The sequence below is a fragment of the Natator depressus genome, chromosome 1 (genome assembly GCF_965152275.1).
Source record: "Natator depressus isolate rNatDep1 chromosome 1, rNatDep2.hap1, whole genome shotgun sequence".
NCBI lineage: Eukaryota > Metazoa > Chordata > Testudines > Cheloniidae > Natator > Natator depressus.
In genome coordinates, this window is record NC_134234.1 from 177,045,198 (window position 1) to 177,072,330 (window position 27,133).

Sequence of the window (27,133 nt, forward strand, 5' to 3'; positions counted from 1 at the left end):
GCACAGCCTGTGGCGAGCATATGGGGAAGAGTAGGCAGGGTGATTGAATGCTAGCATTGCTAATTTTCTACCTTATTGTTAATCAAAGCTATTGACTGTGATCACTCCCCATCATTGCTGCATCTCCTGGAAATTAGGGACTCAGGGGACTTTACCTCTTTGGAGGGGGGTGGGGAGGAGAGACAGTGCCTTGTCAAACAGGGGGGAGGGTTAATATAAGTACCATACCTACTCTGGAGGAGAGGGCAGGGGCCAGATCTCATCTATGAAAAGGCAACAGTTTATCATCATAAGAAAGATACATTTCCTAGACTGAAAGGCACTTGAAAGAAACACTCAATTTCAATGACGTGGAAAAAAAAATCCCGAACCAGAGAAATCACATTTTAATACTTCGTAAGATAAATCAGTAGTCTGAAATTTCATGACACAAGGTATAATAATAATGAAGAGTCAAAACAGAAGGAATAAAAAGAATCACACAAGCTCTGAAAACAAAATCACACAGCATAGTGGTTTGGCAGTACACAAAGGAATTCTCTACTTTATCAATATCATTATATCACATCTTTATATACAACTACATGATACAGAATGTTAAATGGCATGCAGGTTTATTTCTATTCTCTTGATATAAATAGCAAATTGAGAAGTATTAGGAATGGCTAAAAGTAATGACATATTGAATATGTTGCTGTTTATAAGTGGAGCCAGATCTGGAATACAATCAGTGAATACTGTACTTGGAATATCACTAGTACAGTAGAAAGTATGTCTGACTATTGACTTACTGTTCTCTTCTGTGTTCTACTGTAAGTACTTGTTGACAGGTGTATCATAATTACCTAAGTATTTTAAAGACCTTGAACAAGAATAACATTTCTTACCATTAACATACTTCCTGGATTATTACAGTCAGCAGATATTAAAGTTTGTCATATAATAAGATTGATACAGTTAATTTAAAAATTATATCTAAAAATTTTGCTGATGTTACAAGAAAACACCTATGATCGCTAAACCAGAAATATGTTAGTAAAAATACTTTCTCTGTTTTCTCAGGATGTTTACTTTGTTCATTTGATATCACTTCTTAAAAAGCCACGTCTCTGCTATGCAATGAAAACAGATAGTCAATTTCTTCTTGAAAAGATCCTGATAAGCAACGGACGATAAAAAAAAAAATCTTGAAAAATGAAATTGAAGACAAACTATTTAAGGGTACTCCATCAGACTTTTTTAAAATTAATCAATTAAAATATTGTCATTTTTAAACAGCTGTAGTGGAAATAAATAATTAAATAAAACTTGTTTTAACAACAGATGCAAAAGGCAAAATATGTTCATTTATTGATCCATTCATCTTTGCTGGCTCAGTAATGACCCATGTCAAGTGTACACTTAAAATCTGCTCAGAAAGTGGCAGCGCAGTGAGAGCATCAAAATTTTACTACTCCAGGTTCTTCACTTATTACATGCAGGGGTTGATGAGGTCAGAGTTTTACATTATAGCCATAAAGAACAGTAGGATGGGACTTTTTGATGAACTAAGAGGCAGAGATTCCACGCCTACGGCGCCTGCTCAGGCAAAAAGCTGCACTCAGCTAAAAAACAAAAAATAAACACATACTGTGATTTGACACAGCCAACCTGCTGATATTCCTTTCACTTCAATAATTGTTTCTTGGAGATTTATCCAACGCAGTCATCTTAGGATTTGTGATATTAAAAGAAGTGGGTGATGGACGGCTGGCTACTATTCAGCTATAGGGTAGGTATGTTTTAATTTAGCACACATCTTTATATGGAAAAACAATATAATTAAACCACTTTTTTCCCATTCTAGAAGGACATATGGTATGTCAGACTATTAAAAATGGGCAGTAATAAACATTACATGCTAATTCTTAAGCTAACATTTTTAAACTAATGTGAGTTCAGTTAGGTGCCTAAGTAAAAGCAATCTGACTTTCAGAGGTGCTGAGCATTGAATGAACCAAAGGGGAGAGATGGGGGCCCACCCCTTCTAATAACCAGGCTGACATTATTTAGGGGCATTACTTTAGTCATACATATTTGAAAATGTTGCCCTCAGTCGTCTATCTTCACCAGTGGAAGTGAGTGGTTAGGCGTTCTTTTCTAGTTATACCAGAAAAAAACAATGTGGTATTTAGCAGATTTTTTAATGATTAGGCCATCACCATTCATAATGAATGAACATTATTGAATTAATGAACAAGAATGAACATTATTCATCATCCCATTTTTTGTGAAATGCGAGCTTTTTGACTCAGTCACAAAGAACATGGTATTTCAACCAACACATTGGAGATTACTGTATGTCAGTGGTTCTCAAACTTCTTCCGTCGCTTGTGCAGGGAAAGCCCCTGGCGGGCTGGACCGGTTTGTTTACCTGCCACGTCTGCAGGTTCGGCCGATCGCGGCTCCCAGTGGCTGTGGTTCGCTGCTCCAGGCCAATGGGAGCTGCTGGAAGCGGTGGCCAGTACGTCCCTCAGCCTGCGCTGCTTCCAGCAGCTCCCATTAGCCTGGAGCAGCGAACAACGGCCACTGGGAGCCGTGATCGGCCGAACCTACAGATGCGGCAGGTAAACAAACCGGCCCGGCCCGCCAGGGGCTTTCCCTGCACAAGCGGCGGAACAACTTTGGGAACCACTGCTGTATGGTCTTTGCGCAGGAATCACCATTCACTGATGATGATCAGTGAAGTTCAGTTCCAGGTGTGGTTGAATTCTACCATTTTCAGTTCACTGAAGGTAAGATCCCCCGCAGTGCAGAAGAGCTTTACTGTTCTGTGTGCTATACTTCAATGATCTGCTGAAGATATATTTACTTACTTGAACAGTTAGGCCGTGATCAGGTATTAAGCCAACATTCTGATGTTACAGGGAGTAGCTGTTCAAATAAGGGGCCGGGTAGTAAGGAAGAGGCACATTCATTCTCTCCCAGCTACCTGCTCTATTGCTCAGCTGCTGGTTTCCATTCATCCACAGTGCCAGTTACTGACAGACCCTTTTCTCCTTGTTCCTTCACACTGAAAGCACAAAGCCCTTATGTTGCTGCCCATCTTCGGCCTCTCCCTCATCCCAATACCAATCATGTCCTGCCTCCTCAGGTGTCATGTATTGTGATACGTACAGCAGGGCCATTTCTAAGATTGGCCCCAAGACTGGGCTGAGGTGGGAGGGCTTATAGGGAAGCTCTGTTCACAAAGAGTAGCCATCATTCATTACAATAAGCTGTAATACCTTAAGAATTGTATCTATTGCTCTAAATACAAATTGGCTTCTAATTTAGCTTGAGCTGAATATTACTCACATTTAGGCATATATCAAAATAAGCATTTGGGTGCATCCCAAGCTTATTTTTATGTAAACCAATTTCGATATCTGAGTTCAATTATCGCCTGTTATTCACTTTATAATTAACATAGATCTTAGCAATGTACTGTAAAACATGGCAGAAAGCAATGCCATTTTAGTCATTGCTTCACAATACACGTTATTTCAAGATGCATGACTACATTTACCAAACAAATCATTTTCTGTCCACACTTTCCATCACTATATGCTAGCTTGCACAGTAGATAAAAGTTAAAAAATAACATTTTTTTTGTGAATGGAGAGATTTTAAATATCAGTAGTATCTATAAGCCCCCTGTAATGAAAAGGGAAAACTAAAATTTCACTAAGCACATGGCTTCATTTTTCTTCGTATAAAGTTTTTTTTTTAGTTTCTTTTCAGCATCTAGAATTTATTTATTTATTGTAGAGTTTTGTTATCATTATCAAGCTTGTGCTACAAAATTTCTGGGCAACAGCATTAATTGACATTTTGAAGATGACCATTAATAAAAGATTAGGCAAAAGCAAATTAATATAAATTACTATCAATATTAGAACTGTGTTCTACAAATTGGATCAATTCACATTGATTCCGTCCTACTAATTTAGAGGAATGCAGGGAAGAGGCATGAGAAAAAGTGCATTAAGTACATCAAACTGAGATCTGTATGAGGAATTACCAAAGTATCATATATTTCTATTTCATTTTGTAATGGTAAAGTTATGACACAAAACAAAGAAGTTAACATAAAACCCAAATCTGTTTATAACCCAGTTTCACCTAAAAATATTGGTCTAGTTCGTGATGCACTCGCCATATTAATTAACCGTGCTGACATAGTATTAAACATTGATTTACAAAAAAAGTTCAGTTGTTCCAAAAGATACTATTATAATTTGTCAGATCCTGAGCTGGTGTAAATTGTCATAGCTCCATAGACTTCAACAGTTTTCACTAGCTGGAGGATTTGCCTCTATGTGGAAGCTTCCTCCCTGCATGTTTACACTGTTTGGATTGCATCCTTTTCTAAGATGTATCTGAAATGGTGTCTTCGGGACAGGGAAAGGGAGGTTGGGCACTACTGAACTATACATAAAGCAACAAATCAACTTTACAAACACCTAAAGTGAACATTGTGTGGATGTGTATGCCTGTAAACACAGTTACAGGAAAGTTATCGAACAGACACAACAGCCAATTTTCAGATGAGGATTGATTGGTTTAATGCAGTAAAAGACTTAGGACAAGATTGCTCAACATAGCTCCACTGAAGGCAATAGAGCTCGGCTGATGTATACTGGATGAGGATCTGGCCCATTAAAACAGTACAGGCCACCATAAAGCTTTTTAATAGATTTAATATTTAGTTTTTAGAAAACAAGATTACGACGTGTGAAGAAAATCCTGCTAGGGTGGAGACAATTTTAAACTCCTTTCCCTCTTTATTTTAATTTCGCATTATAATACAAGCCAAAGATTTTAAATTAATTACGAACGAAGGGGAAGTTTCCAGTTATGCTAATGCATGTTTTCAGCAAGCTATCCCTTTGCATCCAATTTTTTAAATACAAATATAATGGCTAATTGTAGGCGACAGCAGCTTCATTATATACTCACCAGGTATAAGAAGTTGTGCAGCATCAGTTATATTTCTTCTGGAAACAAATTCTTTATTATGTACTCTAAAATTCTACAAGTTCACGTTTTATTTGCAAACAATTGGCAGGGAGAGGAACACTGTAAACATTTAATTATACAGCAAATATTTCAGATAGAAGGATTTAAATTGCAACACTTGGTGATATATTGGGCACTGCTTTAAACATGAATTGCAGGAACACTCCGTGGTATCTTCTAACCTATTTAATTGTCACTTTAATCTTCCCTACCCCTTGACTTCTCTTAGCTGTTCTCCCCAGCCCTTTACACTGGCATTCACCAGTCTTAGATCTCATGTGCTCTACATCTGCCACCATTTCTTTCTCTTCCAGACAAAACTGGAGGTAACAGCAATTCCAGCTAATTAAGTGGTGCTTGAAGTTAGTTAACAGGTGGTGGCCCCAGCTGCTTTAGTTGCATGGGTAGATAGACCCCCTTTGCTATCCTACATAAGGCACCGTGATTAATTAGAACAAGGAACCATGTGTTAGGGATGGACAAACAAATTTATAACAGCATTTCCTTCTCTAAGACAAATAAAATTTCTTCAAAGATACAAAATAAATAGGCTACTTGGTGATGTGCATGATAACCATCTAGACTATGTGCAGATTATGTCATATGCATAACAAATAGCTTGTGTGGTTTTTTAACTTTACTATTTTGGCTGTTAATACAACAAAACAAGCTCTCTATCCTACCTCAGGATTTTTTTAACATTACCTAAAATCACCTTATATTACATATATTTTAAATGATAATTCCCTCAGTAATCAAAATGATTGGTAAGGACAGTTAAATAATACCAATTACAGCCTATGTACTCTGGAAAGGTGCTATGCAAGCTTCCCCCTAATCCTTTCTTGAGGTGCACCGCAATTCTGATCAGTCACACTTGTCTTGTTCCTGCAACCATGACTCAAGTCTCCTGCCATCAAACGGACTGCTCCTGTGATTAAGGGCTATAGGAGTGAGTCCATTTCTACTACTTTAGCCACGTGTTGTTGTTGCAAAGTTGCATTATGTGAGTGTTTTGTTATGTGGTTAAGTGCCCACTAAAGGGCAAGATGGAATCAAGTTCAGTTTCTCTTAACATAATGCATGACTTGAACCAAAGTCTTCATAGATGAACTATTGCTGAATCTACTCTCCCACTTAACCATCCCTCGCTCAGTTTTTTATACAGTTAAGCAAGCTCTTTTTTCGTCACGTGTAATTAGAAAAACCTATGAACTTCCCGTTATATATGGTATTGTTTACAGACGGCTAATGAAAATATCTGTCCTGATTCAACACTCCATGACACTGGATTTTCACCAGAGTGACTCTAGAATAAAACAAATATAAAAATAAAGTGTTGACTCACACACACACATACATTGCAAAAGTTGTGAAAGTTAGACAGTGTCATAGATTATATTAATGGAAGGAAAATGGTTGGGTGGTTCCAAATAAAATGAAAATGAACATTTTGGGTGATGTTCCCTTCCACAGAAACATGTTTGTGCATAAGCCAAGCGTGACTGATAAATAAGAACATAAGAGCTGCCATATGGGGTCAGACCATGTACTAACTTGTCCAGTATCCTGTCTCTGACAGTGGATCATACCAGAGCTTCAGGGGGAGTGTGCAGAACAGGGAAGTTATGAAGTGATCCGCTCCTGGCTTCCACTCCTGGCTTCTGGAAGTCAAAGCTTTAGGGTTGCCCTGAGTATAGGCTGCCAATTAATTTCATTGATTGACCCCTGTTTTTTGTATTATGTGTATGGGTAAATAACACTTCTCTATTCACTTTTTCTATGCTATTCATGATTTTATAGTACTCAATCATATCCCCCTTAGTCCTCTCTTATTTAAGCTGCACGGCCCCAATCTGTTTAGTCTCATTTTGTATGAAAGCTGTTCCACACTTTTGATCATGTTTGTTTCCCTTCTCTGAACCTCTTCCAGTTCCACTATATTCTTTTGGAGACGGGGAGACAATAACTGAACACAGTGTGGGCACACTGGGATTAATATAGTGGCATTATGATCATTTTTGTCTTATTCTCTCTTTCTTTCCTGATAGTCCCTAACTTATTGTTAAGCCTTCTCTGACCATTGCTGCACACTGAGCAGAAGTTTCCAGGGAACTATCCATGGTGACTCCAAGATCTCTTCCTAAATAGCTAATTTAGAACCCATCATCGTATATGTATAGTTGGGATTACTTTTTTCAATGTGCGTTATTTTGCACTTATCAACACTGAATTTCATCTGCCATTTTGTTGCCCAGTCATCCAGTTTGGTGAGATCTCTATAACTCTTTGTAGACTGCTTTGGACTTAACTTTCTTGAATAACTTCGTATCATCTGCAAACATTGCCAGTCCACTGTTCACCCCTTTTCCAGATCATTAATGAATATATTGAAAAGTACAGGTCTCAGTACAGATGCTTGGGGAACCCCACAGGTCAACTCTCTCCATTGCGAAAACTGACTTATTCCTACCCTTTGTTTCCTATCTTTCAACCAGATACTGACCCATGAGAGGACCTTCCCTCTTACCCTGTGGCTACATAGTTCCCATAAGAGCCTTTAGTGTGGGACCTTGTCAAAGAGTTTCTGAAAATCCAAGTATACTATACCAACTGGATCGACCTTATCCTCATGTTTGTTGAGTCCCTCAAATAATTCTAATAGAGTGGTGAGGCATGACTGCCCTTTACAAAAGCTGTAACAAACAAATCATGTTCATTTATGTGTTTGATAATTCTGTTCTTTACTATAGGTTCTACCAATTTGCCCAGTATTGAAGTTACAGGCTTACGAGCCTGTAATTGCCACGATCTCCTCTGGAACCCTTTTAAAAAAATGGTGTTCATTAGCTTCCTTGGAGTCATCTGGTATGGGGTCTGATCTGAGTGATAGGTTACATATGACAATTAGCTGTTCTACAATTTCATATTTGAGTTCCTTCAGAACTCTTGGATGAATACCATCTGGTTCTGGTGACTTATTACTGTTTCATTTATGAATTTGCTCTGAAACCTTTTCTGTTGACACATCAATTTGGGACAGTACTTCATTTCAAAGGGTGCTACCATAGAGGTCCTAGATTTGAATCTCTTACCTACCAGCCTAAATTTGGCTTCCAATCCAATATACCTGCTGGGAAATATGTGCAAAATCATTAGAAACTGAAGCCACTTCTTCAGCATACATCTCTGAGCACCTTCGTCCCTCTAGTAACACAGTTCCATTTGGAGCCATGTTGCCATCAATTATGGCCTCAATGTTAGTATCCCATCCCTATCTCCAAGAGGGGCTGCAGGCATGGAGGAGAGTTTCTGCTAGTTCTACTATATGAATTTCTTCTGGGCAATATATGAGGGCAATATGCTAGATTCAGTGGCTGCTCCTCAATGTCTACTTTCCACTCCACATTCAGAATATCCCCAGAGGCCTACAGAGTCCCAGTTTTGTAGATATCACACGGAGATGAGTAGACAGAGCAGACTGTAGAAGGACCTCTTCCCTCTTTTATAGATTTGGGGTCTTTTATGCATTCTTTTGCTCTCTGCTCCCCCTTTCCCTCACATAGCTGAGAGAGGAGCATGTGGGCCTTTAAGTGGACAAGACTTATCTTTCCAAGATATAAAAATGATTTGCAAATTAAATGAGAGCTTTGAATTCATTCACAGGACTCAATCCAGTGCCTAAGAGAAAAGTAACTTAATGCATTCCTGCAGTGTAACAATTCTAAAGTGAGCACTGCAAACTAAAGGCAAAGAGTGCTGCCGACAAACATCCAAACTGATGCCTCATTAAGAGCAAGTCAGTCACGTATGGACTGTATCAGTAAATCACAACCATGAGTAGATTCACAGTAAGCCACAAGAACATGTCAATTCAAAAGTTGGAGTATTCTAACGTTTCCTGTGACACTTCCAAAACAGTGAATTACTTAGAGCTATCCAGTGATTCTCACATTTAGTGCAAAACTGTGCATCCACACAAAGCACCCACATTCTTAATGTAGGAAGCCGTGGTAATTGCTGCTGAAAGGCTCTTTGTCTCCTGTTATTAATAGGGCTTGTCTTCACATACAGCACTACAGCGTCATAGCTGCACCGGTGCAGCTGTGCCACTGTAGCGCTGTATGTGAAGACGCTACTATGCTGACAGGAGAGCTTCTGCTGTCAGTGTAGTTAATCCACCCCCCAAGAGGCGGTAGCTATGTTGATGGGAGAAGCTCTCCCATCAACATAGCACTATCTACTTGCGGGAGTTAGGCCAGTATAACTACATGGATTTGTCACACCCTTGAGCGACGTAATTGTACCGACATAGTCTGTAGTGTAGACCTGGCCACGGTGTTTCTTTCTACAAGACTCTTCTTAAAAGCAAAGGTTTTTATATGCTATAGTAAGATGTATGCTATAAATGAGGAATTTTTAATGGCATTTATTTGAGAGAGGAGCAACTTTATACTTCATGTGTTTACCTGAACAGTTGGCTGGCTGGTAAAAGTCAGATCCCTTATACAATAAATTATTGGACATATACGCATTTGTTGGTAAAATTCTATATGAGGCTGAAGTCCTCTCTCTATAAGTCATCAAAATGCTTACATTGTGCATATTCAGAATTCTATTAGTGAAGCTGCAGATGCTTCAGGGAAATGGGAGGAAGAGAGACTAATGAAGAATTAGCAATAATCATCTAGGCCATGACGAAACTGATACATATATCTCAACCAACTTAAAAGCCACAAGCCTTAACTTGTAACGATTCATACAAATGGTAGTAAGTTCATGTAATACTTCATAGCAGTTCCATAGCATCTTTCATTTCAAGATCTCATTTCTTAGTGAGATTAACGTGAACCTCAAAAGAAAGCACAGGGTCAAAAATTACTCCAAGTTTACGAACTCAAACAACAGGAAGAATAAAGTCACAATGAAATGAAAAAGCCAAGGAAAACAACAATCAATAACTGTTCTATCTCGTCAGAATTCAAGCTCTACAAAATTAATATCAGATAGGCAATCATGCAACACAGCAAGATGCATTCAGGATTTACCGGGAACTACAAATATCTCTGGGTATTGTCAATTTATAATATTGTGGAACCTGAACATGGGAATTATTAGCCAGAGGCAGTAATTTCAAAACTAAATGGATTCCTCAGTAGATCTATGGGAACCCCAGAAATTATTAGAGCACCATTCAAAGACAAAGCCCAAAACAATCAAGTATGAACATTTGAAAAATGATATGGTTTAAACCACACAAGGATACCAAGAGAACAATACAGGTGTTCAGTTAATGTGCACACACACAAAAAAACCCATCAAAAATTGATGGCTAAAAGTATGAAGCATGTTAGACATGGTCAAGAATACTAACTAAATCAAAGCCTGGACTGCAAATTTGCAGAGGACAATGTGCACCCACAGAATCGTCATAAGCACACTGGAGCCTCTCAGACATGGTGTCAGATAATGTGTCCCTCATTTCTGTAATAAAAACATATTTATTTTTTGTGCTGCTGGATGCAGGGCAGGTAAGCAATGAATGGAAGAAGGTAGATATGCTGCCATTATTTTGAAGTGTAGCATTGGAGAGGTTATTAATTAGAGACCAATAAATCAGACTTCTAAGCCACGAAGAATATTGGAATTATTTATTAGAGATGAAGGAGTGCATTATTTAAGTGAAATGGAAGCACAGACAACTCCCCAGTACAGGCTCACTAAGAATACATGGTGTCAAAGAGAGCTGATAAATTTCTGTGGAGAGTCTATCAAAATATAGTGATGGTACTAGCAGATATGATGTTCCTCGAATTCAAGCATAATTTTGGACAGCAAATTAAAAGGGACAGAACTTGGACAAAATTGGAGGAATTTCTTTAGCAAGCCCCATTTTTCTGTTTGTTTTCACTTCTGTTTATTGTGTCACTGCAACAATCATCAATCATGGTTAAAATCAGCCACCTTAAAACAAGGAATAAGAAATAATTCTATCATTAACAGTACTAGAAGTCACATCCATATATATCACATGTACTGTGCCTAGCCTGATGGGTCCCAACTTCATTAGGGCATCTATGCTCTATTGTAATATAAATAATAAAACAACATTCCTTCAGCAACAATCAGAACAAGGATGATTACCACAATTAGCATAAGAGTCCCAGTTTTGAACGCTAAGCACTTATAGTTAGGCACCTAAATCTGACTTTACATGCTCAAGTGAACATAGGTACCAAATAACCTTTTAGGGTATCCAGCTGCTCACTTGGGACCTGCAATCAGATGTAGGTGCCAAAATTGGAAAATTTGGTTTGCTGTGATTTTCCACTTGACTTAAAAACTAAATAAACATATAAGTGGAAAAGAAACCACAGAAGACGAAATCATTGATAAGAGGAGGAGCAACACCAGATCTATACACTGATGCTATTGATTGTCACTATTAAAAATAGCTAGGCTTGGAATGATTAGATTTTTCTTGGTAAATGTCAATGAATAGAGGTTGCACCATTCACACATAAACTGAAGAAAACAAATATTTCCATCGATTATAATCCAAATATATAGATAGGCAAAGTAGGAGAAATGCCACTTGAGAACTTATTCAAATTTGATTTAAAGCTATTTACTTTGTATATCTTGAGTTTGACAGATAATATTGAGAATTTGTGTTGAATGGTTATTAAGCTTCAGCTTTTTAAACTTCAACATCTCTTATAATTAAATAATTATTTTCTGACACCACCCTGATAAATTCTAGCAACTGTGAAGTGATAAAAATCTAAGCAAATGCTTAAAATCCATAATTTTGCATGACTGTGAAAATGTATGTGATAAATATAGAAAAAATCCTAAACATTGATATTAACTGTCAAAATTATCCAAATATAAAAACCAAATTAAAAAATGTCCTCACAATTCAGGTCATGTACCATCACTATCCCTAAAATTAAAAGGCCACAAATGACATCTAAAGCTCACAGGCTGTTGGTTTTGGATAGTATTACATTAGGACATTAATTCATTTGGGCCTTCACTAGATCATCTCTTTACCTAGATCAGGGGTGGGCAAACTTTTTGGCCCAAGGGCCACATCGGGGTTGAGAAACTGTATGGAGGGCCAGGTAGGAAAGGCTGTGCCTCCCCAAACAGCCTGGCCCCTACCCCCTATCCGCCCCCTCCCATTTCCCACCCTCTGACTGCCCCCCTCAGAACCCTGACCCATCCAACCCCACTGCTCCCTGTCCCCTGCCCGCCCCCTCCCGGGAGCCTCTGCCCCTAACTGCCCCCTGGGACCTCACCCCTATCCAACCTGACCTATCCCACCCCCCCTGCTCCCCCTGTGCCAGATACACTAAACATTTATATGTCCCTTCATGCTTCAACCACCATTCCAGGGGACATGCGTCCATGCTGATGACAGGTTCCATTCAATAATGATCCAAAGCAGTGCAGACTGAGTCAGATGTCACCAGCAGAAGGTTGATTTTCTTTTTTTAGTGGTTCAGGTTCTGTAGTTTCTGCATCAGAGAGTTGCTTTTAAGACTTCTGAAAGCCTGCTCCATACCTCGTCCCTCTCAGATTTTTGAAGGCACCTCAGATTCTTAAAGCTTGATTTGAGGGATGTAGCTATCTTTAAAAATCTCACATTAGTACCTTCTTTGCATTTTGCGAAATCTGCATAGAAAGTGTGCTTAAAATGAACAACATGTGCTGGGTCATCATCCGAGACTGATATAACATGAAATATATGGCAGAATGTGGGTAAAACAGAGCAGGAGACATAAAATTCTCCCCCAAGGAGTCACAAATTTAATTAACGCATTATTTTTTTCATGAGTGTCATCAGCATGGAAGCATGTCCTCTCAAATGGTGGCCAAAGCATGAAGGGGCATATGAATGTTTAGCGATTCTGGCACATAAATACCTTGCAATGCCAGCTACAAAAGTGCTATGCAAATACCTGTTCTCACATTCTGGTGACATTGTAAATTATCGCCTGTAAATGTAAACAAACTTGTTTGTCTTAGCGATTGGCTGAACAAGAAGTAGGACTGAGTGGACTTGCAGGCTCTGAAGTTTTACATTGTTTTGTTTTTGAGTGGAGTTATGTAACAAAAAAACCCCTACATTTGTAAGTTGCACCTTCATGATGAAGAGCTTGCATTCCAGTACTTGTAGGAGGTGAAGTGAAAAATACTATTTCTTTTATTTATCATTTTTACAGTGCAAATATTTGTAATAAAAATAATAAACACTTTGATTTCAATTACAACACAGAATATATATGAAAATGTAGAAAAACATCCAAAATATTTAATAAATTTCAATTGGTATTCTATTGTTTAACAGTGCGATTAAAACTGCGATTAATCACGATTAATTTTTTAATCACAATTAATTTTTTGAGTTAATCGCATGAATTAACTGCGATTAATTGACAGCCCTACATTAGAGACATAAACTACTGTCATTGTAGTTACATTGCACTTAGATCAAAATTCACCACCACTTTTGAAAGTCGGCACTTCAGTGGAGTTGTATATGCTTACACAAGCAGTAAATTTGACTGACAAATAATTTGCGTCAAGTTACATTGCACACACCTCAAAACAAAGGCACAGTGGGTTTTTTGATAACCAAATATGAAGAAAAATGCTAACAACAATAGATAGGTGCTGAAAAGGTTATCTGTAGTTGTCTTCACCAGACAAGTTTCTGTTTAGTTTTAGAAACTTAATTTTCTTAGTAAGAGAGTCCTAAAGTATAAATTAATGAGAATATTGATAAATACCTTGAACTGGATTTTCTAAATAGTACACTTCTTAAATTGTCTTTTTTTATTAACTACCTGGCTTTCTCACAGCCATTTCTGCAAGTGGGGTATAATATTTTGATACCCAAACAGTAGTAACACAGTGGGATTTCCTATTCAGATAAATTTGAACAACCCATTTTGCAACACTTTGCAATGGGATTCTGGGTTCCTGAAAACCTTAAACTTCCAGTAAACCCAGTGGTTCCCCCACACTCCTGAGAATGAAACTCACCAGTTTAAGTTAACCAAAACACATACAACTTGGGCATAATTTTAATGAGAGGCAACAGCATCTGCTTTGGATTATTGGCTGAATGCTCTTCCAGAATCTCTTCCATAAAACTGGGGCTAACCTAAGAATCTATTGCAGGGAGAGTGTCTTCCACTATGCCATGTGACAACCCTCCCCTGCCAGGACCAGCTGAGGTTGAAAGAGCTCCTGACAGGCTGCTGGTTGAGAAAAATATCACAAAATATTTTAAAGTGGTTGGTGTTTAACCAAGGACAAAACAGATTTAAGATGAGATTTCTAATATAGAGAGATGTGTAGCCTGAAAGTATTATTGGCATGAATTTTGGGATAGCTCCGCTACTCTCAAGCATCAAGTTATGCAGGTCAGCAGAAATGAGTGCCAATAAAACCTTTATATCAAAGCACACGTACATTCTGCACATGTCCCTTGTTTACAGCAAAACTGTTGCAGAAATGTTTTAGATATACCATAGTTTGTAAAATGTATATTTTTCCCCTGTCCTTTTCCTGTAAAGCCAGGTCCTTAGTCCAGGGATGAGAAAAATCATGATAAAGTCTCTAGTGTTGATCTGAAATAGCTATTCCATACGTAAAATTACAACATTATTAAGGTCCAATATCTTGGGACCTTTCATGGCTAGAGGCAAATGCTCTCCCAATGCAAAGCTGGGAATCAATCCTTTCTCATGGTTTAAAGCTTCCATTTCTAACTTTCATGGTTTGTTAGATAGCTGACCTTCAACCCCTTACTGAGCCTGGACAGACTATTAGCAGTAACATCAGGGGAGTTGCCTTAATGGGCAGGCTGCAGGGGAGGCAGTCCCAGGTGCATTATAAATGCAATTTATCACACTGTCCTGAAATTGATCGATGAGATATCACTATGCACCTAGAATGTATATATAAAATCCACACACGTGGTGGAGATATCCCTCTGACAAGTCGCATTTATCAGGCATCTGTGACCTCCTGATGTATACCCTGCTTATTGCAGGGGTGATTTAAGTGCTTAACTTCAAGCAACTGCTTAATGCCTTGATTCAGCATAATACTTAACCACATGCCTAATTTAAAGCCTGCCACTAATCCCACTGAAGTCAATGGGACTACTAATCCAACTCCTCTGGACCTATTGCTAAAATTTCAAGGCAGAGGCCCTGGCTTCCTATAATTTTTGTACAACACCTGCCATATTTGGGGCACAATTGTCAGAACAATAATAAATAACATTCCAGACTAATGAGCAGGTTCAAACAGCTCCCGCAAAAGAAGGAAAGAGCAACCTGTCAGAAATATTTCCTCCTTCTCTCTCAGTGGGAGTTCATTTCCACTAGTCGCATCTCCTGCTCCCCATGAAGATTCCCTGTTGCTCAATGAAACAGTTCCCTGTGGCTCTCCCTCTAAAGAGTTGCTTCATTTTGAGAACCAAACAGAGTTAGTCTGTGGTGAGAAATGAATTCTGTGCTGGTGTCTAAATACATTATTTTTGTTGTGGCTGCAGAGACAGAGTGCTACAAGCTCTTGGTGGATGCAGCATCAATGGAATTTTTGTGAATGACCATTACAAATCACTAGATTCTCCATTTAAAAATAACAACACAAAAATGTACGCCACAGCGACAGAAAGAGAAAACATGGAAATAGGAATGGAAGGACCAGAGAAGATGCCAGAATGGAAAATTTCAGACGAGACAGAGCTGTACTCTTTATCTAATTGAGTTTATGGATCAAAATGGTTTGCAAAGTATAAGTGCATATTAATAATCAGAAAATAATTTACCACCTGCTTTTCTTTTACAAGGCAATCCGTAGGTGTCTTGAGATTTACTGAGAGTCCTAAGTTAGAATGATTCAATTCCCGCCACTATAACAGACTATGGACCTGATCCTACAAGAAGGTCAGTGGGACCTCCTGGTATTTAAAGTTAAGCATGTGAATAAGCCTCTCAAAACCTTATATTGTCAAGTATTACTGAAATAGAAGTTAGTGGTATCAGACATCTTTGTGCTCTAGCAAATCAAGAAACATCAAGTTTAAAGCGGAACATTTAAAAGTCTGTTTAATTTGTATATTAACAATTGCCAGGTAGCAGTCCAAACTATGAAGCAATAACTGTGAGTGGGGAGGGAGGTCTGGGGAGAGAGAGAGAATGGAAAAGGAAGGAAAGAGCAAAAAAGCAATTTTTTGTTGAGAAAATGTGCTCTTAACGCTCACAAATAGCATTTTTTTCAGTAAAACTTTCATAAGGCTATTCAGCATAATATGGGTTTAATAAACACGTTTGACAGCTGAATAATCTACAGATTAGGAGCCTATAGACACGATAAAGTTCTCCCCTGAGCTGTGAAGTTCTAATGATTATCAAGCCAGAGATGTACTCTATTTATTTTTAAGCCCCCAATAAAGTTTATGGGTTGTTTAACACTCATTTTTAAATCCCTAGATGCTTTGGATACATATTTTTACTGCAAGATATAAGACATCCTTTGGTTATATCACCACCATATTAGCCATGGGGTGGGAGGTGGGGGAAGAAACTTTGTACAAACTGTCTGAACTCTTTAGGTATGATTTTTAGTATCTTTAATTAAACAATAAAACAAATGAGAAGTGTCTACCCACGAATGACTTCATTAACACCAAGGGACTGTTCAGAAACTACAGAACCCAAAGTTAGGGCTCCAACTCCGCTCATCTGACTCCACTGCACCTCCGTATGAGAGGCAAGGCCTTTTCCCCTAAAATTCCCCATCATTGCTACAGCCAGTGGAACAACATCAGCAACAACAACAGTGGGATATTTTCGTGGAAAAAAGTCTAATGCACGCATAGCCTTACATTCTTGTGTTAGGAGGTCTCAGAGCACTCTGTAATCTGACATGCCATATGGAATGCATTAAGACTCCAGTTCAGCAAAGCATTTAGACACATTTAAGTCTGTCTCTATAGTGCAAAGCATTTAAGCAAGTACTTAATTTGAGTATTGACGTTGTGACAGTTATGGCAATGTTCTGCAATATCCTGGACAAACCTTACTGAATTAAATTAAACCTTATTGAATTGAGCTTCAGTATTTTAGGACTTCATTGTATTAAAAATGCAAATATTTTATGTATTATTGCGGGATTGTATGGAAATTCTTTAGGAGGAAGACAGGAGCAATGCAATCTCTGGGAAGTATTGTGAGGTTCAAAAGACGGTGTTGAACAAGTAGCAGAGAGGAATGATCTTTTGGGACAATACATGTGAAGCTGAATTCCTAGGCAGTACTTGGGAGGAGGGGATTGCAAATTCCTCCTATGGACTCACACTTGGAACCTTCACCCAGACCTTTTGTCTAATGATCACCTGAGGACAATTCAAAGACAAACTGCATAAAGAAGTAACTGGCTTACTCATGAGGGTGCCACTTCCGAGCTGAAGCTGTTATGAACTTGTGACCACAGAAAAATCCCTGGGTGACATTTGAAGGACTGTTCACTGGCCAGAGCCCTTGTTGGAGTTGGAATAGGGGTGATCTCTGGTAAGTTTGTTAGCATGTGTGCAGGTTCTTTTGTTGCTTTAATATGTTTTCTCTGTAATACTTTTTCCTTAGGAATAGATGTGCTTGCTTAGAAAGAGCTATGTGGTAATGTAACGGTGGGCAGTTAAGGAACTGTGAAAACTGGAAACAACATGGTCAAGAGGGGAAGAAATGAATGTCTCCACCCACAAGAATGTGTGGCTAAGGAGCCTGGAACCTAGAGTGGGTGCATTTGTTGTGCAGTCTGTGACAGACATCAACAGGACTTAAACATGTGCTTAAAGTTAAAGATGTGTTTAAATGCTTTGCTGAATAAGGATGACCTACTCAGTCAAGGCCTATTAAAATGTTAGCCTTAAGTCTGATAATTAACTCAGTGCGGTTTGTATGTGCTTGCACTCATGAGTATATGAACTCTACTAGACCCATGTTAGGGACACCCCTAATATTATATAGTAGAGTCCTCACATTGTACACTCAGGCAAATGAGTGAAAACACCTATTACATGTAATGTGTCTCCTATGAAATGAAGCACCAACTTGTATAATCATTTGCTATTCTCTCTTTAGAAAAATATGATTTCTTTTAAACCTCCTCATTACAATAACAAATAAGAAGTCATTTTGGGTAATAAGGAAGTAAATGGGCATGGAACCACAATAAAGAAAAGCCAGCTGAGGAGCCTGCTACAAAACAACACTATGTATAATTGGTGTTTAATTATGTAGAATTAACAAATGGCAGAAGCACTGATTGTATTACTTGACCAAGGCTCTTTGCCAAGTCAACAAGCTGGGTTAAATGGAGGAAGCAACCCATTCAGTTATCTGATGCCTTTGAGTGGGATCTTGACTGCTGTGTGCTCCACGCGTGTTGCCAATAACATTTGGCAGAAGAAAGAAATGTGTTGATTTGCTAAAGCAAGGTCAATTTCTGTAAGTGACATGGGTGAATGCACCAATAAAATCATAACAAAGTTTTCTAAACATTTTATGACAAAGGTTTAGTAACACAACGGGAGCCCAAAATACTACTTAGTCTGAATTTGTAGAGTCAGTATGTTATCCAATAAATATCTACGATGTTCATTTTAATGCCTACCTCTAATAACACCACAAACACATTAAGAATATGTGCACATGTGCACTCTCAAAAATTTGCTTTCCCAAATACTTCAGCGCATAGTACGTTCTAACTTAACTCTTTCCTGTGCATTTTTGGTCCTGATCCAATCCCACTGAAGGCAATGGAAACCCTCTCATTGATTTCGGTGGACTTTCGATCAGACCCTTACTGCTTTCTATGTTAAATTATCCATCCAAGTGGGCAGGATGGTGAGATGATCTATTACTTCCCACTTGAGTCTCCCCTCAAAAAACCCCACCAAGACAAAGTGACACATGGCACAGATCCTCAGCTAGTGTAAATTGTCACAGCTCTGTTGAAATGAATGGAGCTCTGACAATTTATGCCAGCTGCCCTTGAGTCTGTAATAACTTGTATGAGTTTTCTCTCTGTGTCATGAAGCCCTAAAGGATGAGAGGGTCCCAGAGAGTACAGCAATTATAGTATCTAACCCCACTGATTTACAGAGCAGTGCAGTTCAGTAGCCACCTTTGCACACCTTCCCCACCCCCAATTTCCTATGTGAGCTCCTCTGTCATAGTAGGGGTCTAGCCCTAAGTTTTACAACATGTTGTGTTACAGGAAAACTTTCAGGGTCTGTGCATTGAAGGTAGTTCCCTGTCCCTCATTTTATGAATATTGCTGAATTTCTCAATTAGGTTTTCACTTTATATGTTGCAAATCTGTTTGCATTAAGCTACAGCTAATCAAAATTAATCTGACTAAGAATACATTATTCAATTTCATAGAGAAAACAATCTACCATATTGTTAGTGAGGGGGTGAACCAGAAAATGTTTTATAGCTTCAGTTTAAATAAGCCTCTTCCCCAAAATGTGGGTGCATATCTGAAATTTTTGAGCTTGTGTTTATCCCTACTTTGTCCATTCTTTGACGTTCATCCTTCTCCTCCCCTTCTTCCAGCCGTACCCTTTTCACACCCTGGGCTTCAAAACCCTCTTCCAGTCAAACATGCTCCTTGGATTAGGAGTTGTGGAAATAGAGGAATCCGACTTCAATTTTGAGAGATGGTTTAATATTAATTATAATAAATAATAATAAGTCTAGCTCTTATATAGTGCTTTTTCATCAGTAGATCTCAATGTGCTTCACAAAGGCGGTCATCATCATTATCTTCACTTTACAGTTGGGGAAACGGAGGCACAGAGTGATAAATGAATTGTCTTAGGTTGCACAGTCCATCTTAAACAAAAGCACAGGGTCCCACTCTCAGAAAGGAGAGGGCAACCAAAAATTTGTGGATCCTTCTGAGCCTGATTTAATATACCAGTTCCTTTGCAGTCTGCCCTTTCTCTCCCCTCCCAAATTCTTCCTCTATATTTAGGCCCATTCTGGAAATTCCCCTCTCAGATTGGTAGCAGTAGGAGAAATACTCCTGGATTTGTGAGCACCTTCAAATGGAGAAGAGCCTGAGGGCAGGGATCAGGAATGTCTATTGTTCATTTCGTAGTTATTTGTTAGAGATGCAGAAGACTTGGTGAAGACCATGGACGCAGCTGGGGTGGCCGAGCTGGGCTTAGATGGGTAAAGCTGGGGATAGAGATTGAGCAGGAAAATCTCCATTAACCAAACTTTTGTGTGTGTGTGTGTGTGTGCATGTGCATGTGCGTGTGGCAAATTTATACAGGTCCAGATTGGTTCTTATTTTAACTAAATATGGTTTGAGCTGGTAGTGTTGAGATTTGGATTAGTTTTAGGACATGGTGTGGGGTTCAGGGTCATGGTCAGACAAAGGTTTAGATTTGGATGGTGGGAGATCTAATGAGCTGTTCTTTTAGGAAGTCTTGTGAGATCAGGTGTCCTTGTAAGATTATTCCCATGCTAGGCCAAAGTATTGCAAGAATATCTGTTCTTGCAAAAGTTTGATTGTAACCAAACAGCACCTCAGAACAGAAAAGAAAGATGACAGCAGAGGTTTTGGAGCTTCCCCAAAACAGAAAGTGGATTCAAATCGGACCTCTCTCACCATACTTCTCAACATTGTAGGGCACAATGTACGACACGGACCTAAAATGAGGGACAACTGAGAGGCCTGTCCCCTAAGAAATCCTCCTCAAAATATGAAAGGCTACAGAATCCAGGTTCTAGTGTTAGCCTGTCTTTAATGGAAGAAAACTGCACTTTGCCTATCCTTATTTATTACAATTTATTTATTTTATCACTGACATTCAGGATCATGAAAACTAGCATTGGAACCACAGTGTGTTACGTTTGCAAACAGAAACGAAAATATACTATATGAAGTACTCCTCTGTGTGTGTGTCTGTATAGCACTATGTAAAGTTGAGATTTTTCCAATGCAAACACAAGTAAGTCTGGGCATCCTCCTATATTTTAGATTTTACAGGCCCAGTAAAACTTGACCAAAACTTGATCTACTGATAGCTGTCACTTGTATGACTTAAACTTCAGTTTAGATTAATTAGATTAACAGACCTCATGCTGTAGGTTCCTGTACTTCCACCACAGCTATTAAATTACACACAAAGAATTTATGTTTTAGAGTCTTGCTTCCTTAAATCAAATTCCAGTCCTGTCACCTTTCTTTCATTTATAAGATTACAAGGCTCTCATTCCTTTTGTCATAAAACTGAACCTCTGCTAAATTCCATTCCAAGTACCTAATACGTTTATGATTTCTGTGCGTCTGATCAAGTATCAACAAATCTTGAGTCAAGACTGGGTTAAAGCAGTTCACAATGGGTATCCTGTTAAAGAAATAAAGAGAGAGAGAAGTGAGGGAAAGTGGGGTATATTTATCTTTGAAAGGCTCACAGCAAGCAATGCTACATTGAAAGCCCAGAGAACAAATTAGCCTCTCAGAACCTTGTACGTAGGAAGGTGCTAGAAGGCATGTGTCATTTGGAAGAAGCCGGTTTCATTTCTTATCATCATAGTCAACACGATGAAAAGCCAGTATGGCCTTGTGGTTAAGGCAGAAGGTTGGACTACAGGAAAGGTGGGTTCATTTCCTGCGCTCAGAAACGGCCTGATGTGCTTACTTGATCCGGGGAGGAATCAGAGACCAAGTTGTGACTCTGAAAGCACAAGCACATTACTGAAGTAAGCCTGCAATCTAGCCCAGAGCTGTTTATGTATGCCTTTCCCCTCAAATATCTGAACAGCCAAAAAAAAAAAGACTTATTAACAGTACCAAACATTGCTAGCAACAGTGGGAATGCTTGCACTGAGAGGCTGTTATTTTTATCACCATGATGTCTTTTAGCAGCGATGGACAAAATGGTGGTAAAAATGCTGGTGGACAGTCTAGAGTAGCATTCCCTTCATTGCAATCACTGATGGAGGTGCAACAGGGCTATATCAATGATGGGAAAATTTACGAAAAAAGCTCCGTGTAGGCAGCACATCACAGTCTGTCCTGTGTCTATTCAAATCATTACTTATTTTAGCAGTGTCTGCCTAGCTTTCTGTTTTTATTTTAATCAGTGGGAGTGCTCGCTGCCTAAGACTATGCAGTGTTGCAGATATAGGCTCACAACTCCAATTAAAGTCAATGGGAGTTGGACTAGAAATTAGGGCAGTACATGGCTCTTAATGATGGACACATTTCTTTGAGAGTAATGGCTTACCCACAATTGTATTTCTTTAAAACTCTATAATTAAAGCCATTTGGTATAAGTACACAGGAATGCAATAACTGGAAATCCCTTTTATTCATAACATGGGGGAGGGGAAAGAACTCACTCACAGCACATTGGGCCAATTCCAGTCTGGAGGAAGGGATGCAACAGCAAACCTGCAGCTCTGTCAAATGACCTTCAGCTAGCTCATGCAGCCCACGAAGGCTGAGCCAAGCTAGTGCAGAGAAACACTGAATCAGTGGATCCCCGGGCAGTCTGTGCTAGAGGCACTCCAGTGGAGTTTTTTTTTCCTCTGGCTTGTATCTTCCAGACAGGCAGGAAATGATACATCTCGAGCAAAGGCTTCAATTTGCAGGTGCACTTCTCCTGTGCACCTGTGGGAGTGAATCTGACCCACAGTGAATAAAAATGACTCACAAAAAGCAATTAAAGGAAAAAATGACAAGTCATTGGACATTACTTTAAATGCTATGGTATGCGATATGTTATTTGTATTACAGTAGTGCCTAGAGGCCTCAGCTGGGATTGGTGCCCCATTGTGTTAGGCACTGTATGCACACATAGTGCAGAGGTCTTCAATCTGTGGGGCACCCCCCCCAGGGGGGCCTGGATTAACTTTTGGGAGGGGGGATGTCGTTATAAGGATATAAATGACTTAAATCTTCATAAGAAAACAAATCATAGGAATCCATCAGGGGAACAACTGAATGGCCAAATGGATGCGTGGATCGCAAGGGAAAGCCATTTGAACCAAGTTGTTGAAAGTTCTGATTGTGTCTTAAATCACCCATCATATAATTGTTTGAAAAGCAGGAAGCCTGTGTGCGATTTACATGGCTATTGACAATATTACTGTCTCCACTTCCTGGATCAGCTCCCACAGAGGGCGGGGAGGGAGCGCTGCCCAGTTCCACTCCTGGCCCCAGTCCCAGCTGCCAGCTCCACACTCAGGGATCTGTTCCTGGCCCTGGTTGTCGGCCCCAGGCCTGAGGAACTGTGCCCAGGGTCCCAACTGCCTGCCTTGTGCCCAGGACAATGGCTACAGGCCTCAGCCCCGGCCAAGGGTCTGCTCCCGCCCCTGCCCTTAGTTGTGGCCCCAGCCTTGGCCCCCTTACCCCTGTCAGCGTCCCCATCCCAGAGCCATGGCCCCACTCCTGGCTCCATGAGGTAAAAAGTTTTGGGGACCACTGAGATAGTGAGAGTCAATTCCTGTCCTACAGAGCTTATAGCAGGGGTGGGCAAACTTTTTGGCCCGAGGGCCATATCTGGGTCGGGAAATTGCATGCAGGGCCATGAATCTAGGGTTGGAGTGTGGGAGGGAGTGTGGGAGGGGGTGCGGTGTGCAGGAAGGGGCTCAGGGCAAGCGGTTGGGGTGCAGGAAGGGTGCAGAGTGTGGGAGGGGGCTCAGGGCAGGGGGTTGAGGTGCAGGAGGGGTGCGGCGGGGGCTCAGGGCAGGGTGTTGGGGTGCAGGAGGGGTGTGGCAGGAGGCTCAGGGGAGTGGGGGTGCAGGAGGGGTTTGGGGTGCGGGCTCCGGCACTGCTTACCTTGAGCAGCTCCAGGGTGGCAGCAGCGCGCAGCGAGACTAAGGCAGGCTCCCTACCTGCCCTGGCCCCGCGCTGCTCCCGGTAGCGGATGGCACCACATCCCTGCGGCCCCTGGAGGAGAGGGGGGCACAGGGCTCTGTGCGCTGCCCTCGCCTGCGGGTATCTCCCCCGAAGCTCCCATTGGCCGCAGTTCCCCGTTCCCGACAACAGGAGCTGCAGTGGACGGTGTCTGCAGGCGAGGGCAGCACGCAGAGCCCTCTACCCCTCCCCATGGGCTGCAGGGACATGATGCTGGCCGCTTCCGGGAGTGGCGCAAGGCCAGGGAAGGCAGGGAGCCTGCTTTAGCCTCACTGTGCCATGGGGCTGGCAATCCCGCAGGCCGGATCCAGAGCCATGATGGCCGGATCCGGCCCGTGGGCCATAGTTTGCCCACCCCTCACTTTTAATTTAAATAGACAAGGCACACTAATGATAGGAGGGGAAACAGACACAGAGTGGTAAAGTGATTTGCCATAGACTGCACAGCAGATTAATGGCAGAGACAGGATTAGAACCTAACCTTCCTGATGTCTAGGCTTGTGTTCTATCCACTACACAACACTGTCACTACCTTTTAGCTATCAGTAACGAGATACCTTTAAGAACTAGACTGGGATTCTTCCATTACCACATACACACACACAAAAAATCTCTCAATAATAGCAGAAATAGGAAGTTCCTTCCCTCTTCACTGTCTCTGAAAAAAAAATACATTCATGTTGCATATTCTCTCCCAAATCACAAATTTGTATTTTGGGCTATTTTCCACCTCATTCGATTAACATACTCATTCTAGAAAAAAAGGCACATGGTGAAAGATACATTCTTTGAATGAAAAAGGGGAAAGAATTCTTAGTGCCACAGATGGCTGTCAGAATGAAATGAAGCTTGTGTGTGCTGAGGGAATCAGATGCAAGTGTGAAATCTGAACAGAAAGGAACACAGCAGAAGGCAACATTTCAAAATGCATTTGGCATCAACTGGCATTGTGAGGGTTAATTTACCACCAGGAATTGCTGAGCCTTTCACTCTCGGTAGAGACACAATAGACAGATCCCAAAAGTGCCCATCTTAATCACAGATGCTGAGGATTAATGCTAAAATGAAAGCTTCATGAATATTAAAAATATCAAAACTGCTAATGATGTAGCAGAGTTTGGAATAACATCCAATCTGAAAATCTAAGGCTATGGCATGCAGGCATAGTAAGACAGTGTCTTTTTAAAACTGATTAAACCTACTCAATTTGTAACAGAAAGAGGCTTATGCATATTAGGAGCTGCATTGACTGCCAAACTTTACAAATTGCACAGACTAATTACCATAATTAAGCCCTGGATTGAAGAAGAAAATTCCATTTATCTCAGAATGACTCAGTGGAACTTCAACAAAGAAGGCAAAGAACATCAGATGTTTTTTCCTCCCAAAGTGGTGATTCAAAAGCAGTGGTGAAAAAAAATAATCATCAAAGAATGACAATATAGGAATAGTATTGTTTGAAAATCATGAAAAACAAAATCATTCAGGGCCTGATCTTGGAATGTAATGAGCACTCTCAATTCCACTGGCTATCAGGCTAAGTGCTTTTTTCCCCCTTCAAATATGTTATCAATGAGGAAAAAAAATCCAAATATTTTTGTACAGCCATTTTTAGCTTATCATCTGAATCCACACCAAATTCCTTTCACTATGCTTAATCATACTCAGGGAGCACTGACCAGGACTTGATCAGCTGCAACTTTCCTGCTGCTATAAGTGTCTGATATTTGCTCTCTCACATCAACAATGAGCAGTTATCATGAATGATGAGATAACAGCTACAAGTTTTTAGGATACAGATTAAATATTACTCTGATATCAAGCTTGACCCAAAGCCTACTGAAGTCAATAGAAAGACTTCCACGGACCTCACTGGGATTTGGATCAGACTCTTACTTGCAGTATAACCACAAAAGCAAAATGCTTTATTACAGGCAATAATTCAGATATCCAGCTAGATGTTACTTTCTTTTTTGTCTTCATTTATAAAACAGACGAACATAATGTGAAGGGCACAAACCAGTGACACACGAGCTCAAATAAAGCACTATGCATGCAATACAGTTAAAGTGGGCACGTTTGATTTTCCAAGTATTTGCAGCTTTTTAGACAGATGCTACACAACTCTACCCATGAGATTGCTTTCTTTCATGAATGGTTCCATCAGTAATATGATTGTTTCCCCTTTCTCTCACCGGTTATTTCATTTTAGCTTGCAACTACACATTTACCTAATCCTTATCTAATAAGAAGGTGTCTGTCTCAATACATGTTCAAGTGTCATTCAGACACAGTGTATTAATCAAGATGACCCTGAGTAGCATATTCAGATCTGCAATAAAGATATGTACACCACGGGGTTTTTTTTAGTAAAAAATGTTCTCTTTCACCACATTTTTACAAAATTGAGCTGAATTTTGGCCACTACTGAATGCAGCATAATTGTTTAATTATAATACACTCAGTCAATAAAGTGTAAGCCAATAATTAGTTGTAAAAAACAAATGGAAATTTGGAAGCCAAGTTAACTGTAAGGGAAAAGAAGAGGTGGAGATGCATCAATGAAAAATATTCATGTTACAAGTTATTGTATTCAGTTACAATATTATGAAGGCCATGGGGCAATCCAGCCAATACATGGGGAAATGGAACTTTGCAGGGGGACATAAGGCATGATTTCAGTAGCGCAGAAGACCAGAGGTGGGACATTGGTAGTATGCAGCAGATGCAAAGGGAGGAGAATGTGAACCAACAGTGATAGGTATCCATATAGATAACTATCAACACTGATACAGACTTCTTAAGAAACTTTAGGAATTCTCTTTGGCTAACTTTGCTAAAAATTACAGTTGCTAAAGTACATATTTTACCAACACAAGCATTCAAAAGTCAAGAACTCACTAGTTAAATCCTTATCCAATCCTTACAACCAACACTCATTATTTAATCTTGCACTGTTATTTGCTGCTATTACTGCTGAAAGGGAGGACAGAATAAATCGTCTTGCATCCTAATGTTAAAATGTCAGATTCCTTTTGAATGAATCTGACAGCATAAATAAACCCCATTTTCTCTCCTTTTCTCCACAATTCTACAGACAACTGAGAATTCTAGTGGCCAAACA

General features: G+C 39.8%; 1 protein-coding gene across 4 annotated transcripts in view; it reads right to left on the reverse strand.

Annotated features, from left to right (window-relative positions):
• ROBO1 (roundabout guidance receptor 1) overlaps window positions 1-27,133 on the reverse strand; it is a 1,032,053-nt gene that overhangs the window by 517,349 nt on the left and 487,571 nt on the right. The gene's annotated exons all lie outside the window — the stretch shown is intronic.